General features: G+C 40.4%; 1 long non-coding RNA gene across 1 annotated transcript; it reads right to left on the reverse strand.

Moving 5' to 3' along the window:
• Positions 1 to 683: 683 nt before the first annotated feature.
• On the reverse strand, positions 684 to 19948 carry LOC140609750 (uncharacterized). The gene is made up of 4 exons (XR_012011486.1): positions 19661 to 19948; positions 12675 to 12777; positions 2120 to 2261; positions 684 to 753 (listed from the first exon to the last, which is right to left on the reverse strand). It is a non-coding gene; the product is annotated as an uncharacterized lncRNA (long non-coding RNA).
• Between the last annotated feature and the right edge of the window lie 225 nt (positions 19949 to 20173).

The following is a 20173-nucleotide window of genomic DNA, read 5'->3' on the forward strand; positions in this document are numbered from 1 at the left end:
TGTTAAAACAAACTTTACTTTTATTTCAGCACAAACTTTGCTTTCAGAGCTCTCTAGCGTCCGAGGTTTGTTTCAAAGGAAAATGTTTTCAAACTCACCGTCCCGTGGCCCAGGTGTATAGGTTCTTTGCTCAGACACATGCCGATTCAGTCTTCACTGATGTTAGGAAACACAGAGGCCTGGTCTAAATATATCACAACTTCATAGATGCCCTGAAGGTCTCTTTTTGATATTCCTGACAATGACCACTCTCTCCTGTTGAGACTTCTTCCATCATCCCTCCCTTACTCTTCTCGCTTCCATCATGACTGAGCTCCCATGACCGTCCGTCTCTTTTGATGATGCGATACCGAGCACCCTATATCACTGCCACCCTTAAGATGCCTTGCTTACTCTTGTCCTATCATCCCTCCTTTGCCTCTGCATGCCCACCCACATTCTGCGTGCACCGCCTCAACTACCACGGCTTGGAAGTCTTAGCTTCTATTTATTTTTATTTTCCTTTAAGAAAACTGTTACTTGCATGGTCTCCAACCCTTTGTACAAGATCTTCCTTCTTCGGGGTAAGGGCCAAGTAGGGAATTGAAGAAGGGTGTTTGCGTTTGAACCTTTGACTGAAAGACACAGCGACTTTCGCCCATAGGTGCAGTGCATGAAGCCGGAAAACAATTGTTAAAGCCTACCTCAAAGAAGGTTCTGGGTGTCCAGTTGGTGATGGATCACCAGGCGTTAACCAGGCCAAGGGAGTCTGACCTGTGGGGACAAGAAGACATTGAACAGTCAGAGTGTGAAAGGAACAAGATACAAAACTCAAAACCTCATCAGAGGAGCTGGGCCACAGTGTGCTGTTGGGTTTTTATGAACATATAGAAGAGTATGGGGCAGCCCTGGTGGCCCAGTGGGTTAGCGCCGCCTTCAGCCCAGGGCGGGATCCTGGAGACCCAGGATCGAGTCCCATGTGGGCTCCCTGTGTGGAGCCTGCTTCCCCCTCTGCCTCTATCTCTCTCTCTCTCTGTCTCTCATGAATCAATAAATAAAATCTTAAAAAAAAAGAAGAGTATGATCCTGGATTGATTTTTTTATGGATTTTCATTGATTAATGGAATCTCTCTGTAAAATGAGTGGCAGTAAAATTTAATCTGTCCTTCCGACTTCGATGGAAGGTTAGATGAATGGAATCACCTCGGATCTGTAACCGGGATCTGTAAACATTTAAAAAGAGGGAGGAGAAGGAAGAAAAAGGCCATGACTTTCCCCATTCCACCACCAGCAGCTTTAAAAAGGAAGCTTGTGGGGATATGGCAATCAGACACATAACTAAGAGAAATTTGCCCTTTGCTATTGAGCCCCTCTTTCACAATTCTTTTTTCTGTCCTGTCTTGCTTTCTGTTCTTAATTTTCTTTTTTTTAAGGTTTTATTTATTTATTTAAGAAATAGAGAGGATGAGCAGAGAAGGGCAGAAGGAGAGGGAGAGAAGCTGAAGCTGACTGCACACTGAGCGCAGAGCCTGATGCAGGGCTCGACTGCACGAGGGCGAGATGGTGACCTGAGCCCAGACCAGGAGTCGGATGCTTAACCTACTGAGCCACCCAGGCGCCCCTTTTTAATTTTCTTTTGAATATGCCTGTGAATTGATGTCCGGACGATTGTGTCCATGTTCTCATGGCCTGGGAATCTGAGAGAAAAGAAGAAAGCAGTGGATAACGGAGAGGAGAGAGAAAATGATATAATAAAGCAGAAGGTAAGAGGGAACTACTGGAAAGTTTGGAGGCGGCTGACGTTGTGTAGTCTGACCGTGCTTCGCAGACTCTTCCCGCAGGAATCTTTGCCCGCCCTTACTGGGCGGCGCGGGGCGTGCTCATGATGAGTATGCATGAGGGACACTGAGGTCTGTCTGGGCTGAAGACTGCATCTTTCCAGCTGACACCTTTTCAAGAAATGTTGAGGATATGTCTAATGATTCATCCGGTGCTTTGCCCCAATCCAGACCACTCTCGTTTTGAGTCAGGGAGAGAAACACTGCCCTTCAGAAGAGCAGAACCAGACTGGTTTGTCCTCTGGCAGCTGTTGAGACCTACAGGGACCCACCCGGTGACTCTGAAAGGGGCTTCCTCCCACCTGCTGCAGCCCAGGGAGGTAGCGGGATCCTAGAAGGCCTCCAGCGGAGCGGGCGCTTGATCTTCAGCCCTGAAGAGGGGCTGCACCAGATGCTGTTTCCTTCTGTACAGGGACCTACTCATTTAAGCAGCAGCCGCCAAATCTAAAGGTTAAAAAAAAAAAAAAAAAAGCAGCCATTTTCATATCCAATATTCAATATCTACTTTAATTAAAATGGATATCTACTTAAATTATTTAAAGAAGGTAGCTCTTTGATCATGAGTGCTCATTTCCAAAGACTGTAGACAGCATAACTCAGCCTCCCCAAGTCCTAATTAAAGGTGATAGCCTGAATTAGCATGCGACTACTTGCTATGTTTGTCACATCACTAGCAAAAGTAGTTCCAGCATTCTTATTTTTTCTTACTTAGATAGACCGCTCCTTCACAGCGGAGAGCCCAAGCTCTCCCTCCCCAAGAAGGGTGGCGGGTCCCTTGGCAGTCTGCAGGATTCCAGAAGGATATGAATGGTGATAATTATTTGGAAGCAATGAAGTAACCACCGCGGTTTCCCAAGCTTTTTAAAACCCTTTCCTATTCTAATGTTTGCTCAAAAACTGATTATTTGATATTTGTTGTCACTTATTTCTAACACAGCTGAATGGTTCTCAGGTAGCTAGGCAGCATTGAAATTTGCAACGTCTTTCCGAATGAACCAATATTTGGGCAATTAAAGGAGGAGCAAAATCAATGAGATTGGTCCCGATTTTTCATTGCCTCCTTGCAATCACACCAACCAGGAAATCAGCTGGCCCTCAGTGACGCTGTGATGTCAAAGGGTAGGTCTGCGGGGAGAGAGGAATTGCAAGAGGCTAAGTATTTCTCTATAAGGCCTTGAAGCAGCATCCCAGGGTGAGCAGAGGTTCCTGGGATATTCGCTGTGCACACAAGACTCAGAGGACAGGAAGACCTTTTTTTTTTTTTTTTCTGTTTTTATGTGGCCCGTGATTTCCAGTCCCCCACCCGGAAATCAAAGGTTCTTTGTTTCAACTGCCCAGCTCTATGGTTCTTCTGGTAACAAGCCCTGCCCTCTGGCCACAGGGGTGTCACTATGAACCAAGTCAGAGCAACATCTTTCTGGACAGAATGGTTAGCATGAGGATATGCTATCAAAGCAAGCCAAATTGGGGAATGTTTTAAATTGTAGTTGCCAGAGAAGTGCCCATTTTTTTCTAATTGGGTGGCTAAAAGGGAGAGAGCCAGGAGTCGCAGAAAGCCACGTTTCTTCTGCTAAAAGGGTTGAAGATTTTAAAAACCTGCAATATGGGGACAGAATCACAATGATGTCCGAGGCCCTAGTTCTAGAAGTCCCAAAGGCCAGCTGCTCCCTGCTGTTTCTGTAGTTTGATTACACAAGCCAATACAGTTCTCTTTTGCTTAAGTAAATTTTAAGTAAATTTCATTTTTGTCACCTGCAACCAGACTGACCGAAACCATATATATATGTATATATACACACACATATATAAACATATATATACACACACATACAGTTTATATATATTTGACTTCAAATATAAAAGTGTCTCACCCTCCTGCTATATTAAATTTTATTTAAGTTCTCTTTTCTGTAGCACATCAGCTCAGAATGGTATCTTGCTGCAAGTATATCTTGATATTTTTCCCTTGCTTTGTGTTCCTTCTAGCTAACTCTGGAGTTGATGCAAGGGGTAAAGACTGTGCCCGATTAGGTAGAGCCTGAGTTTGAAGCACCTACTGAGGAAGAGAACCTCTCCTTTGTTCGTGTAGCAGACACTACCAATGCCTTTCCCATATCCCTCTGACCTTACCGTTTGGTATGCTCAAGTCTTTTCTAAATACAAATATCTGCAGGACTGAGCTCCGGCTGCCCATTCTGGGGGATCACTTAATAATACACTCTTTATTGTCTTCCATCCCTCGCATGTGCCCTGTTTCCACTCTCAACCAGTACTTTCTGTACCTTTTAAAAGTAAGCCACTTGCACTTAGATTCTGGTTTTAGTATCTGCTCCTGGGAAAATCCAAACAAAAACAAAATTTAAGAACTAGAAGTAAAGAATTTCTTGTCCAGAGAATGTGGCTTGAGATTCTTAGGTTTGGGATCTGGAGCTTGTATCTCCAAAAATCAAGAACTTTTCAGAAGATAAGGAAATAAGAGGTAGTTTTGCACCATAGATAAGCCCCTGCTTAAATAGTGAAATGATTTTTGATGAGGGTATCAAGACAACTCAACAGAGAAAGAATAGTCTTTCCAAAAACTGATGCTGAGTCAACTAGATAGATACATGCAAAAAGAAAAAAAAAAAAAAAAAGAAGCCACACTCCTACTTTTACCATACACGAAAATTGATTCAAAATGGAAGAGTTAAAATTATAAAAGTCTTAGAAGAAAACCTAAGCTTAAAGCTATGTGATTCTGGACTAAGCAATGGTTTCTTAGATATGACACTAAAATCACAGACGGCAAATGAAAAATAAATTGGACTTTATCTAAAAATTTTTAAAAGCCTCATGTTTCAAAGGACATCGTCAAGAAAATGAAAAGACAACCCACAGAATGGGAGAAAATATATCCAAACCATACCTTAATATAAGCAACTTTTACTCAGAGTTTAAAATAATTCTTACAACTCAAATATAAAAGACCCCAACTAACCCAGTTTGAAAATGAACAAAGGATTTAATAGATATTTCTCCAAAGATAAATAAATGGTTAATTACTACATGAAAAAATGCTCAAAGTCATTATGGAAATACAAATCAAAACCATAAAGAGACACCTCGTCATACCCACTAGGATGGCTAGTATCAAGAAGACAAACAATAAATGTATTGGTGGAGATGTGGAGAAATTGAAACCCTCACACACTGGTTGGTGGGAATATAAAATGGTGGAGTCACTTTAGAAAATGGTTTGTTATTTTCCTAAAACGATAAACACAGAGTTACTGTACGACCCAACAATTCCATTTCCAGGTATATATCTAAGAAAATTATATACAAGTGTCCACACAGAAACTTGTGCACCAATGTTCTTAGTACTATTATTTACAATTATCCAACTGATAAATACATACAGATGATGTAGGAGAGGGAACATCCGGTCATATGAAAGGACTGAAATATTGATGCACGCTACAACATGGATAAACCTTGGATATATATAACATGAAAGAAGCCAGACACAAAAGACCCACGTTGTGTGATTCTGTTTATAGTAAATATCCAGAAAAGACTCAGAAAGCAGATTAGTGGTTGCCAGGAGCCGGGGTTGGGGGAAGGCAAATGCCAAGAGACTGCTCATGGGGTTAGATGAAAGCATCAAGTAGTCACAGGAGGAAAAAATAATGTTTAGATGGAGCTCTGAGAATTTAGAATGAAATTATCTTGAAAAATGATTAGCTGCTGATTAGACTTTTTTGGCAGAGAAGCTACATGAATGAATTACATTTCTGGAGAAATTACAAGGCAATTCTGAGGGAAAAGATGTTTATAGCTCTGCAGTCATCTTGTACAACTAGAACTAATCTGAGCAAACCTGGGTTCCAATCCTATTACTGCCATTTAGCAGTTATAGGCAAGTTAGTTGGCTTCTCTAAAATCCAATTTACTAACTTACTCAATGGCAGTCATCATCTGGACTTGTAGATTTGTTTTGCCATGAATGTTGGGTGAACAGATACTAGGTGCCGTCACGTTTGTGTCAGCTGTGCCAAAGTGCTGTTGAATACAGCTAAACTCTCTCTCCCTACAGAGCTCACATTCTGGGGAAGAAGATGGACAAGTAAAGTAAAGAAACAAGACAATTCTACTCTGAGGAAAGTGCCCTAAGGGAAAGTAACAGGATAGGTAGTAATGAGTGAGGATGAGGTGAGGGATGATTTTAGATCAAGTGGTCCAGAAAGGTCTCTCTGAAAAGACGATATTTGAGAAAAGAACAGAAAAAGCAGCAGCCAGCTAGGCAAAGATGTCCGGAAAACTTTAAAAAGGATTTTAAAGACCAATATTATGAGAGAAAAGAGGCAAAGTCATGGAAAAGGAGGGAAAGAAGCATATTTAGGAAAGATCAACCTTCCAGATTACACTGTGCGGGGAAGTCATTGGCATTAATGTTGGAAGTAGGCACAGGTTATATGGGTCCATGGCCACAGTTCACTATGAGGAGCAAATGGGACTCTACATGCTTAGCCCCCATAGCTAGCAAATGGTGCTCATTATTAATAAGGTACAATAGAGCCACTGCCCACAAACTGGATTTCTCTTCAGGGATGCAGCAGAGAGTGTGGTATGGCTATGACATTCTGCTTCATGTAGGCAACCAGAAATGACCTGATTGCTCTGGCCAGCAGGCTAGTGACCCCTTTCCTCCTTCTGTATTCTCTGTGTACTCCTCCAAGAATACAGACTCCATCAAAAGGGGACAGGCTTCTTAGGAGAGGAGCATGTAGGAAATGCTCTGGCCTCCCTCCTAGCAACTCCATTAGTGGATGTACCTTGTGCCATACTGTGCAAAATGTGTGCTTTCCCTTTTTCAATTAAAATTGATCAGCATGACTAATACTAAAGGGCCCGGTGCTTTAAATCCACTAAGGATTAGCATTTGGGCTGTGTGGGAGGCTGAAACACAGCCATAGAAGCTCTCACACAGAATTGCCCTAGTTACTACAGAAAAAGCCCTAGGAAATGGGATGCAGGGAGCTCAGACAGGAGGCCAATCCACTCCTGTATCATCTCATGTTTCTTGCTGCTACTTGTGATGATGGGCTGCTCTCACCTAGAGGACCAATTATTCTCTATGAATCTTAAACTGACATGCCAGCAATCCAAAAAGGAAGTACAATCCATTATGGCTCAGATGGTAGGGGAGGGGACGGTGACCCATGTTCATAAATATAAAATGAAAAGTTCCCTTTTCTTTTCTTATGTCCAACATGTTGGAAGAAACTTTGGGGGTCCCAATTCTTTCTAGCTTCTAGCCAAAACTCTCCAAAGGAAGGTTAATTCACTCATTTCTTGCTTTTGCTGAGGCTGTAAGTCAGGATTGGGAACGACTATGCTTGGTTTTATCATCTTTTTTCATTTAACTCTCTGAACTGCGGGACAACAGAAACAAATGTACCTATTAGTGTGTGTCTGGGGAGACTGGAGATGAAGAATGACGAAAGAGCCGACAAGGAAGAGGATGTGCTAGTTTAACCCATAAATGCATAAAGAAGTGCAGGTACAAAGCTTGAAAAATCCTTATTCCTTTAAAAAAAATGAACCTGAAATAACTCTTCTAGGCTGTATACTGAGTCTAGAACCGAGGCTAGCCAACAGTCTCAGTGGATATTTTACAGGGTGATATCTGAATCATATTAATTAACACCCAAAAATGTCTACATGGCCATAGTTCCTGAGAAATATAGTCTTCTTATAGTCTTGGTTTTGTGCAGCAACATCACAGCATATCAGAGTGAATTTTACAGATTGAATTTCTAATGTGACTTCAACACGCAACTGTGGTGGTCATATTTTATTATGTTATTAGACGTATATATGAGCGTTGTTGGTATAAAGAATATTCAAAAATGTACACATGGATGGAAGTGTTTGATCAAAGGGCTATTTGCAGGCAACAGGTTTAGGTAAATGAAGCTAGAGACAGTCTTCAAAAGTGTTTCTGAAGCTGCTTTTGGCCTCCCTTTCAGAAGAAGCAACCCCAGGACAACGAGAACAAGCTCTGCAGTCACTACCGATGAATGGGTTCCATTTTTCCTTAACTGAACGTGGGCCATGGCACGCCCCGTGAGCACACAGAGGTAAGTCAGCTCAGGGCTCTATTCAAATTATTAGAAGTATCTCAGCTGATCTGCTGTCATAGCCTCAAAGTGACATTTCTGGTGACTCACATTTGAAACGACTTATGAAAACCATTCCATATGTCAAACTTCATTTCATTCAATTTTCTTCTGGTTGAAAATTGACACTAAAGATGTTTTGTCTTTCAGAGCATCTTCCTGTGGGAGCCAAAGGCCTGATGATGTATAATCCTTCCTGAAGGCTTTATGGCAGGGCTTCACAAAGCAAACATTTTTTCCCCTTATTTTATATCACCCTGACAAACAGAAATGCTGAGCCATTTAATTACAGAGCCAGCCTGACACATCCAGAGAGTCAAATATTCTGGTGGTGTCTAGCTGAAGGGGAAAAATGCGCTGAATTCCCAGAGTTACTTGTCAAGACAATGACACCAAGGAAACCAGTAAATAAGCTGGCAGCCCAACAGCGGTGCTACTGCGCGCCTGAGTGGTCTCTGTGGCCCTGAGTCAGCTCCGTAAACCCTGCAGGCCGCAGCTCATGATGGGGACACTCTGCTTCAGCTTCAGGCTGAGAAGCCAGGACGCAAGGGGCATAAGTCAGAAAGAACAAAGGTCAAGCCACAGGCCCAGAAGTCATGAACTGGTCTGCTTTGGAGAAACTTCCAGACCTAGAGCTTGCACTCCTAATCCCAAGCTAACAGAAAGAATCTGCACGGACCCAACCGACTGTTTCTTCCTCAGACTCCAAGTATGACCCCCAATCCCCATGACTGTGCATGAGTACTCTAAGATAGCATGTCCGGTAGCATTTCAAAGCTTGAATACATAACCAAAATGGATCAGGTTACCTTTATTTAAGGTCCTTTCCTCCCCTTTACAACAGTTAATCCCTGTGATAATTTCCAGTCCATTTGATGGTAATAACTAAAGCATGAAAGTTACTCTCTTGAATAGTTTCTGTTTGCATGCTTTAAAGTTTTCTCTCTTTTCCCTTCTTCCATCAATCGTAGGACAAAAAGAAAAAGAAAAAAAAAAAGTGTGCCTTCCGTGAGACAAGCAGTATTCTAAGCCCCGGAATCAAGGGGTAGAAATTGTAGACAAGGTGACTATCTTTCAGGAAATTACATTCAAGATGAGGATTGGGGGACAGAAAACAAATACGTAAAAAGAAAAGATTTTAAAGGGGTTGTAAGTGCTTGGAATAACTACAGAATGATATAGGATGGTTGTAATGTTGGAGACTTTCTTACGTTGGCCAGGGAAGTTCTCTGACGTGACAACATTTGGACTTGAGACAAGAATGACAAGAATGACAGGAGGCTGCCTGAATTATTTGGGTGAAGAGCATTGCAAGAAAAAGCGTAACTCATGCAAATGCCCTGAGACAGAAATGATGACCGATGAGCTTCAGAGCATAGAAAGGTCAGTGGGCCGGCCAGAGAGTAATGAATGAAGAATGGAGTAGACAAAAGGAGGGTTTTCAAAGGTCAAATCCTAAAAGGTGTTCTAGGCGTATATTTTGAAAAGGAAGATGTAAAAGGGTTTTTATTCACAAACAATATGATCTTGTAGGTGGTATAGTCTATAGAAATTCACACAAAATCTGCTAGAGTCCATGACCAAACTTAAGAAAATATCAAGATATAAGATCAAGGCATATTGCATTTCTACATACTAGGAAAGAAAAATCCAAAACTGCAATCAAGAAAATTACATTCAAAATAATGCCAAAAGAATTAAAATAATTAGGAAACTTTTAACAAAAAAGAACAAAACCTGCACATTTGAAAACTATAAAACATTGCTGCGAGAAATTTTTAAAAATATATATAAATTGAGAAATATATCCTATTTGGAAAAGGAAGAGCAAATATTTGTAAGATGACATTTCTTCCCAAATGAACCTGTATCATTCAATTAAATCCTTGTCAAAACCCCATAAGTCATTCTTATAGAAATTGACAAACTATTTCTAAAATTTATATGGAAATGCAAAACACCTATACTAGCGAAAATAATCTCGAAAAATAACAAAAACTGAAGGACATGCTACATGATTTCTGGTAGTTGCAGTATCAGAACAGACATTTATATCAATGAAACAGAATCAAGTGTCCAGAAATATATCTTTATATTTATGAATAATCTATTTTTGACAAAGGTGGTGAGGAAATTCAATGGGAAAAGTCTTTTCAAAAAATTTCTGGAGCAATAGGATAGCCATTTTTTTTTAAAGAACTTTAATCCTGACCTCATATAACACATGAAAATAACTCAAAAATAATCTTAGACTTAAGTGAAAAATTAAAACTCTGCATCTTTTAAAATAAAATACTGAAGAAAATCCTTGTGATTTTAGGTTAGACAAATATTTCTTCATTGTAACAGTAAAAGTTCAATCATAAAAGAAAATACTGATAATTAGACATTTAAAAACAGGCTCTCTGCAAAAGACACCAACAATAAAATGAAAAGACAAGACACAGAGTGTGGGAAATATTTTCAAATCACTTACCTAAAAATGTTGTATATCTTGTATGAATGTATTAAAAAGTGTTAAATGCAATGATATAGAAAAAATTACTTTTAAAATGGGGAAAAGTAGGACATCTAGGTGGCTCAGTGCTTGAGCGTCTGCCTTTGGGCCAGGGCGTGACCCCGGAGGTCCTGGGATCAAGTTGCACATCGGGCTCCCCATAGGGAGCCTGCTTCTCCCTCTGCCTGTGTCTCTGCCTCTCTGAATCTCACATTTGTGAGATTTTTTTTAAAAAAAATTAAAAATGGGGAAAAGTTTACATACAAATAGACAATAATCACATGGAGTTTTTCAACACTATTAGACATTAGGAAAATGAAAACTAAGGCCACAAAATAAGACAACATTCTATCACAAACAGCCATAGACAAAATGGCCATAAACAAAAGAATGGCCGTAACAAAAAGCAAATCACAAGTATTGGACAACACGTAGAGAAACTGGAAGATTCACCCACTGCTTGTGGAAATGCAAATTGGTAGGGCCACTTTGGAAAAGAGGCAGTTTTTTAAATTGTTGAGCATGTATATATTTACCATGTGATTCAGTAATTTCACTCCTTGGTATTTGTCTTAGAAAAATGAAAACGTATGTCTACGCAAAGATTTGTTCACTAATGTTTAAAGCAACCTTTTTCATTATAGTTCATAAAAGGAAACAATCCAAATATCTATGAAATGGTGAATGAACAAACAAAATGTAGCATGTCCAAACAATGGGTTACTACTGAGCAAAAGGTCAAATTACTTATTCATGCAACCATATGAATATGTGTCAGAAACACTATGCTAAATGAAAGAAGTCATTCATGAAAGATTGCATATGACTCCACATAATGGAAATTTCTAGAAAAGGCCAATTTATAAATAGAGAAAGCTGATTAATGAGTATAGCTGGAGGCAGGAGTGGAAATTGACTAGAAAACATGCATGTGGGAAACTTTTCAGGTGATAGAAATATTCTAAAACAGGATTGGGTGATAATTCATAACTGGACAAATCTACTAAAAACTAACTATACACTCACCATGGGTAAATTTTGTGACATGTCAGTTATACATCTATAAAGGTGCTAAACAAATCACAACAGTATCACTGCCTGTAGTTAAATGTTAGGTACTCATTAAATAGACCAACATCTATCTTTATGGTGTGATGACACAGCTGAATATTTGCTAAAGATATATGTGCTCAAAACTGTGGTTACAACTAGAGGAGTAGAAAAAAGTCAGGAAAAAAGTCATTCCCTTGCAGTCTGGTAGTGAAGACAAGATAAAAACAATCAATAGATAAACAGAGAACAGAGCTATTGCGGTGTGACAGTGAAAGAACCAAAGTGTGATTCGTGCTACCTGGGTGGGCCTTCATGCTCTGCTCTATCACCAAAACTTAATGAGATAAGAGAGAAATGAGGTTGGCAGGGTAGGGATGACAAACCAGCATTTCAGTGTCAAGACAGACACTGAAATACTGCCTGTCAAATGATGTTCCTTATCTTCGTTTCAGAACTCAAACATCCACATTGCTCTCAGTGAACTACTTCTTTGTAGCCATAAGGTCATATGAGTTTCATGAGATAATTACTCAAACCTCAGAAGAGATGAAAGCACTTTGATTGATCTAAGTTCTGAACCACTGGAGAGGCATCAATACCCCATACTATACTATTTCTATGAGGCCTCAGTAAACTGTAATTACATCATATCATTGATATCACTACTAAAAATGTCATGTCCACACCAAAGATAAAAATACACAGAACGATTAGGCTTATAGAAGCAGAAGACAAATTGGTACCTCAAAATAACACTCTACGTTTCTATGCGAATAGTGATGCAAATCACCACAATCTTTGATTGTACTGAGGAAATTATATATCAAATATATCTCCACTAGCTGAGCTCCTTTTCAAAGGAGCACCAGACCTAAACAAACAAACAAAAGAATATGTAGAGATAACACAAACCATTTTCGAAGGCCAAGACTTGAGGTGTTTTAATTGGGCGGTAACTGAATATTTCCTGAACTCCGTACTTTCTATGTTTTATACGTAATTACTGAGAGAATGGGTAAGAGTCATCAGTTAAGAGATGAAGCACGGAATCCCAACAGGCACTTTTAGGCCTTAACAATATACTAAAAAGCAACTGTCTTGTTTTTTTCCTTGGCTTAGAGAATTATTCCAGGACTCATTGATTACCTCCCGTTGAGCACTTCTGGGTTAGCCCAGGGGTCCTTAATGATAGCACTGCACACTCCAGCTGTTTCTTCTTGAACCACTATTCCCCTTCTTGTCTTGATCCCTGTGGACACAGAAAGCCAGAATTATACTGTCTACTCTGTGTATTATTCGCAAGATTTATTAGATAATGTTACCAGGGTAACATTTTCCATGCTCTTTAAACTCAAGACATCTATTGTCTTGTTTGCTGCGGCCATGTTGGGCCTTCCAATCACAGTATCTCTCTTCTCTGAAACAAGAGCATCACAGGGTAATGCGTGGCACACTGATAGAATGATTTCTTTATTTTTTATTTTTCATTTTTTATTTTTTTAAGAATGATTTCTTAATACAGTATCCCCCCCTCTCATCGGCAGAGAGTGAAGCCATGGTTTCAGTTACCCATGGTCAACCGTGGTCTGCAAGCAAATGATCCTCCTTCTGACGCCCTTTTGTATTCTCAGAAGGTCAATAGGAGCTTACAGCTCTGTCACAATACTCCTGTCACTCACCTCATTTTATTTTAACCCCTTGTATCATCACAAGGAGAAGAAAGGCAGAGGGAAAGACAACATTTATTTAAACTTTATTGTAGTATCTTGTTATAATTGTTCTATTTTATTATTGTTGTTAATCACTTATTGTGATTAATTTATAAATTAAACGTTATGCTAGGTATGTATATTAGGAAAACGCATAGGATATATAGGGTTTGGTTCTTGGTTTAGGCACCCACTGGAGGTCTTCGAACACATTCTCCACAGACAAGGTGGGGCAATATATTTTATATTATATTATATTATATTATATTATATTATATTATATTATATTATTTTATTTTATTTTTTATTTTATTTTATATTATTTTATATAAGATATTAGAAAGGAGATGTTCTCTCATGAACTGTAAATATATGTTACCAGAGCTGTGAAAGACTATGTCAGTTTTTGACTTTATCAAAAGTTGGGGATGATATGGAGCAACTGGGACTTTTATGCACCGCTGGTGGTCAAAATGTACAAATGCTTTGGAAAATACTTTTCAGTTTCTTAAAAAGTCAAACAACACTTACAATGCGACTCAGACTTTCCACTGCTGGATATTTTCTCAAGAGAAATAAAAGCACAGGTCTACACGGAAACTTGTACAAAATATTAATAGATATTATTTGTAATAGCCAGAACCTTTAGAAATAACCGAAATGTCCAAAAAATGGTGAGTGGACAAAGAAGTTGTGATACCCGCACATACATGCAATGGAATACTATGGAGCAAGAACTATTAAAACACAACAAGGGGGAACCTGAAATAATTAGAGTGAAAGAAGTAAAAAAAAAAATACAGTATGGTAACATTTTCATATGATTTTAGAAAATTCAAATCGACCTATAGTTGCTTTGAAGGAGTCAGGGAAAAGCAGAATACTTTTCAAAGTGACAGATGTGTCCATGCTCTCGATTGCGGTGATGATTTCACAGGTAAATATATATTTCAAAACATGTCAAATTCTACACCTCCAACGCATGCAGTTTGTTAGGTCAATTAGAAACCAAACTGGAAAAAAGAGAGAAAGAGACACTTAAGGTTCTCTTCCATTCAGTAAGTTCCTCCCAACAGACTTTTTACCAAAGACAGTATTTCTCCCACAATAACTGGAGACCGAAATGAGAGACCCAAAGGGGAGCACCACCCACCAGCTGGGCAGGGCACATCCCTAACCCGGTTTCCTTCAAGGCTGCCTCATGGGCCTCCCAGCCTGGAAGTAGCTGCACAGAGCTAGAAGGGTCCAGAGCCCCATGTGATGGTGCAGAGGCAGCAGAGAGGGAAGCAGGGCCATCTGGAATGCATGATTGCCCTGCCCAGGGCCACCGGGGCACCAAGGCCGGCAGGTGGCCCACTCAGGGCCAGGCAGCTCCTGCCACACGGTTCCCGTGGCCACCTCCCCTCCGCGAAGTCCCGCAGTCCTTCCTTCCCCTTCAAGACCCACCTGCTACCCTTCCAGCAAATGTCCCTTCCGCTTACACTAGAGAAGAAATGTTAGGAATGTAGAGAGTCAACACGAAGGTCCAAGCGATCCGCGTACCGCCGGGCCAGGCGATTACGTCTCATATTCTGTGCTTTCCGAATGAACAGCCAGATTTTGCCCACGAGGAAGGTCCAGTTATGCTGGAAAATGTGTCTGCCACTCGAGGTGAAGGTGACCAGATAAGAGAGGGCCATACCCGCAGGGCCGATCACTCCTGGGGGCTGGTGGCCAGCAGCCCTCCCCTGGCCTGGGAGGGGCCTCGCAGAGCACATGTGCAGGCATCCTACACCTGCCCCAACACATGCCTGCAGCTTTGCTAGGCCCCAATTAAGTCCAAAGACTTAATAAACAAGGGAGTGACAGTAGCAGGGACAAAGGTGCTGCGACGGGGACGCTGGGATGACGGTCGGTGGGAGAAGTTAGCTGCTGCAGCCGGCCTGTCACCCCAGGGCTTGGCCGGAAGGTGGGAACAAGGGCCGCACCCAGGTGCTGGGGGCCACCCCGCTGCTTGCTTGGGGGCCCTGCGCTGAAGATCCTAACGGGGGAGGATCTTAAGGGCATTTAGTCGTTTGCCGTGAAGTTTCAGTAATGCATTTCAATCAATCAATCAACTGATCCATGACACGAAAGCCACAGAGCCACCTCCAGTTACTTTGACCGGGCCTGTTGATTCAGGTTCTTGGTGTGGGAGTTGCAGGGGAGCAAGATAAACACTCAGATAAATACTCTGAAAAGGGGTATCCATGCACTCAGGCTTCCGTAACACCAAGGGGGACACTTACAGGCTAATGAAAACACCCAAGGAAACGGCAGGTTCGTGGCCCTTCAGGAAGTGCTCACATCTGAGACCCACGTCACATTAAACATTAAGCACTTCTGGAAGCAAATCTTGAGACCTCTGCCTCTGAGACGTACCCCAAACCTGCCTATTCCCTTCACCTTCCAGGCCCTCTCTGGCGTAGCGGCCTCTGGTTACCCTGATTTCACTTTTATTTGCAAAAATCCGTTTGTCACAAAGTAACCGGGACGACGTTTTTAAAAACGCCATCAGATTGGGCCACTTTCCCTGCTTTTAACAGTTAGATGGCTCCTTAATACATTTGGAATAAAATCTCAGCTCTCATCCTAATGAGATCATGGCCCAAACCATTGGGTCCCTATGGCACTCCCCGGCGGTGCCTGGGCCTCTTTCCTTGCTGCCACCAGGCCCCTGCAGGGAGCCTGCTTCTTCCTCTGCCTATGTCTCTGCTTCTCTCTGTGTCTCTCCTGAATAAATAAATAAAATCTTTTAAAAAATTAAAAAATAAGAGTTAAAATACACAAAACACTTTAATAATGCCTTTTACATAGTGTTTAATGAGTGTAGATGTTATTGTTATTATGGGTTCATATTAGTTTTCTTTATTAAATTTTGAGGTTAAAAAGGGGACTTTTCTTTTGTTTCCTTTGCCTCAGGATACATATTTAGAAAAATGTTGTTATGGCCAATGTCAGAGAAATTACTGCGTGTGCTCTCTTCTGGGATTTTTATGGTTTCAAATCTCATATTTAAGTCTTTAATACATTTTGGGTTCATTTTTGTGTGTGGTGTTAGAAAATGGTCCAATTTCATTCTTTTGCATTTAGCTGTCCAGTTTATTCAATGCCATTTGTTGAAGAAACTTTTTCCCATTGCATAGACTTGCCTCCTTTGTCAAAGATTAATTGGCCATGTAATCATGGGTTTATTACTAGGCTCTCTATTCCACTCTATTGACCTATGCATCTCTTTTGTGCCAGTAGCATACCGTTTCAATTACTACAGCTTTGTAGTATATCTTGAAATCTGGGATTGTGAAACCTCCAGGGTTTTGTTGTTGTTGTTGTTGTTGTTGTTGTTGTTGTTGTTCTTTTTCAAAATTGCTTTAGCTGTCTAGGATCTTTTCTGGTTCCATACAAATTTTAGGATTGTTTGTTCTAGTTCTGTGAAGAAGACTGTTGGTATTTTGATAGGGATTGCATTAAATCTGTAGATTGCTTTGGGTAATATGACATTTTAACAATATTTGTCCTCCTAATCCATGGGCATGGAATATCTTTCCATTTGTTGTCATCTTCAGGTTTTTTTCATCAATACACATGCAATGGAATATTACTCAGACATAAAGAATGAAATCTTGTCCTTTGCAACAGCATGGTTGGATCTAGAGGATATAATGCTACATGAATTGAGTCAGTTAGTGAAAGACAAATACCACATGATTTCACTCATATGTGGAATTTAAGAAACAAAACAAAACAAAAAAAAGAGCAAAACAAATAACAGAATCTTAAATATAAAGAACAAGATGGTGGTTGCCAGAGGGGAAGTGGGTAGGCAAATGGGTGAAATAGGTGAAGGAGGCTAAGGGTATACTTATCATGATGAGCACTGAATACGGTATAGAATTGCTAAATTACTATATTGTGCACCTGAAACTAATATAACACTATGCTAATTATGGTAAAATTAAAAAATAAAAGAGGTGCTTGGGTGGCTCGGTCAGTTAAGTGTCTGCCTTTGGCTCAGGTCATGATTCTGGGGTCAACCCATGTCGGGCTCCTTGCTCAGCAGGATGTCTGCCTCTCTCTCTGCCCCTCCCCACTGCTTGTGTGCTCTCTCACTCTCTCTCTCTTTCTCTCAAATAAATAAATAAAATCTTTAAAAATAAAATAAGAGATTTTTTAAAAAGGGATTTCAGTATAGTACGGGCCATGTCATATGATTCATAATACTTTTTGAATAAATGAATAAGTGGTTGTGTATAAATAAGTGAATTAATTCATAAATGAGCAGTTGGAGTGAGATGCGTACATCAACGCAGTGAGTTATTAAATTTTTAGAATATTCAGGGTAACTGACTTTTAGCATGTCCATACTATATGTATATAAAACTGTATAATATAATTGTCATATAATTAAATAACTTATTGATAATGTATGTATCATTTAACCAGAGATCCCTTGGTCAATCCTGAACAGATAAAATTTCATCCCACTTTGACAAAGAATCAAAGAATTGAAAAAAATGTTGCTCTTTGATTTCCGCATGCAATAGGCTGATGCATTTACCTAGAAATTTGTAAAAATGGTGTCCTCAGAAAGGATAATCTCTTTAACATCTTGATGGGCTTTTAGTGTTACACTGTGGGTGTCCCTTATGAGATTCCCACCAGTGAACCTCTATTACAAACAATCTCTGGGTGATAGAATGGTAGACAACAGGGCTCCGTCCTAGGAACAACTGTACTTACCTCTCTAGAGTCACCGTAACTTCCCACTCCTTCGCTGGTAATACTGCTACCAGTAAATCCCCTGAGTGCATGGAGTCTGGTGAAGGTAGATCTGGCGAGAACTTGTGGCAGCCAAAGGGGGAAAGCAGTGGCAATATTTTTTTGAGTTTTCCATGGGCAATCCAGGGCCCAGATCTGGGCTAGGATTCATCCATTTGCCAGGCTATGGATGGGTAGGGTGAGATGTGGCCTGGACCATAGCTAATAAATCTGCATTGTCGAGTGAGAATCATTGGCGGTAAGAGGAAGCAGCAGCCTAGGTTAGCAACAAGCTATCCTATCCTCAGCCTGAATATAACAGGGGAGAGTGGAAGCCAACAACAAAGAATTCGTCCTGTGAAGACTCAAAAGGGAGGTTTTCTTGCTCTATTCATTTCTGTATATACAAGGATTAGGGCTGAATGCAGGGGAGGATATTCACATAACTTCTGATCTGGCCTAAAACTCATTCTTGATGCTCAACCTCATTTCTTCCTTGATATTCACTCTATCCTTGAGCCTTACCAAGTCAGTGTCATTTACAGCAGCAATGGACTATCCAAAAGGGAAAGAATATTGGGTGAGATGAAGGAGAGGGTAAGTCTCAGGGATGGTGCGGTAGGGACCTCCATTGTGACTAACACTTCACCATAAAGCCGTGTCAACATTCTGATATAAACGAACACTGCATCAAAATACCCTTGTCTCAATTTTTACTTTTAGCAATGAACTTTTCAATGAGAATCTATGTGTTTCAGTATATAGTCATTAATAGAGATAATGCTTTATGTCACTAATTTTTTTTCATCTAATTTAAGTTCAAAGTTCACCTCGGTTTCGGCCTCCTCTTCTGTTTTTCTTTTTTAAAAAAATTCTTTGATCTGTAGGAGTTAAAATACTAATAATGCTTTCCTTTAAGATGGTGAATGATTTTTATTTTCTTTTGTGTGCTTCTGTGTACTTTCTAAATATTATACAAAGGACCTCCATCGCTGTTGTGATCAGAAAAAAACTATTAAAGTCATAATGGAATTGCAAAAGAAAAGCTCGCAATACTTCCCGTGAGGCCTTCCCCTGGCTTTCTTCCATGAAAACATTTTCTCTCTGCATGTAAGTCACCAGAAATTGCTCAATGCTTTATTCTTATTTCCATCAAGTCTCTCTCTTTTACATGACCCCCATCCCATTTCATCACCCCGGCTTCTATTCTTGTACCAGGATAGCTTGTAGAGGGGAAAACGAAGATGCTATTTGTCAATGGTGCTATGAAGTACTTCCTCCACCTTTATGGCATGGATTGCTACTCTAGACTCTCTGCTATATCTCCTTCCCCACCCCCCATCTCCTCACATCACATTTTGTAACCGAGTGTGAATATAAAAGGGGAAAGCCAGATACCTCCTCCACCTCTGGGGCCATGTCTAGTTAGGCACACGATCATTGAAAGTGATGCTCTAAGTCATGCTCGATTTCTTCCTCTCCTCACCACGATATATGGAAAACCCTTCCCCTTCTTGGTTTCCATGCGTATCTGGCCACTAGCTCATGGCAACTGATTTTCAGTCTTTTACATTTTTTAAAATTTTACATTTTACATTTATTTCTTAATAGTTCAAAAGAGAGCAAAGATGGCTTTTCTATACTTACAGTTTCCGTGTTCACTGCTGATTTGAGGTCTGGGTAAGGGTTGCTGCCTTGGTCAGCTACTTCTCTGCTTTTCCTGCCCATAAGTCTTTCTTTTGGGATTTGGGCCTTGGCTTTACTGAACCTGGTACCTCACTCTCTGGAGTGTCTGGACATGAGTGAGGCTTTGCTGGGTCTCAGTTTCTTCTGTCTTTCCCATGCTTTCATTCTCTTTATTTATTAGAAATATAACTTTTCTGGGTCCTTTCTTATTAAGTAGAATTCACTGAGACTCCAAGAACGAGGTTTCACAGTCAGAGCCTATGAAAGAAAGGAAGAAGAGCTACCTTTAGAAAGAAGAAAGCTGCATGTGTCAGAGACCTAAACAATCCATACTGAAGTTCCTAAAAACCAGTCTGAGGGAAGAATGTCCTGACTCTGTTGAAACCTTTTGTTTGACCATGCCCTTAGGTGTGGCATGGTCAATAGAGAGTCACCTGCTGTCCTCTCTGTTGGAACACCTTCCCCTCACGTATC

The sequence above is a fragment of the Canis lupus genome, chromosome 2 (assembly GCF_048164855.1).
Source record: "Canis lupus baileyi chromosome 2, mCanLup2.hap1, whole genome shotgun sequence".
Taxonomy (NCBI): Eukaryota; Metazoa; Chordata; class Mammalia; order Carnivora; family Canidae; genus Canis; species Canis lupus.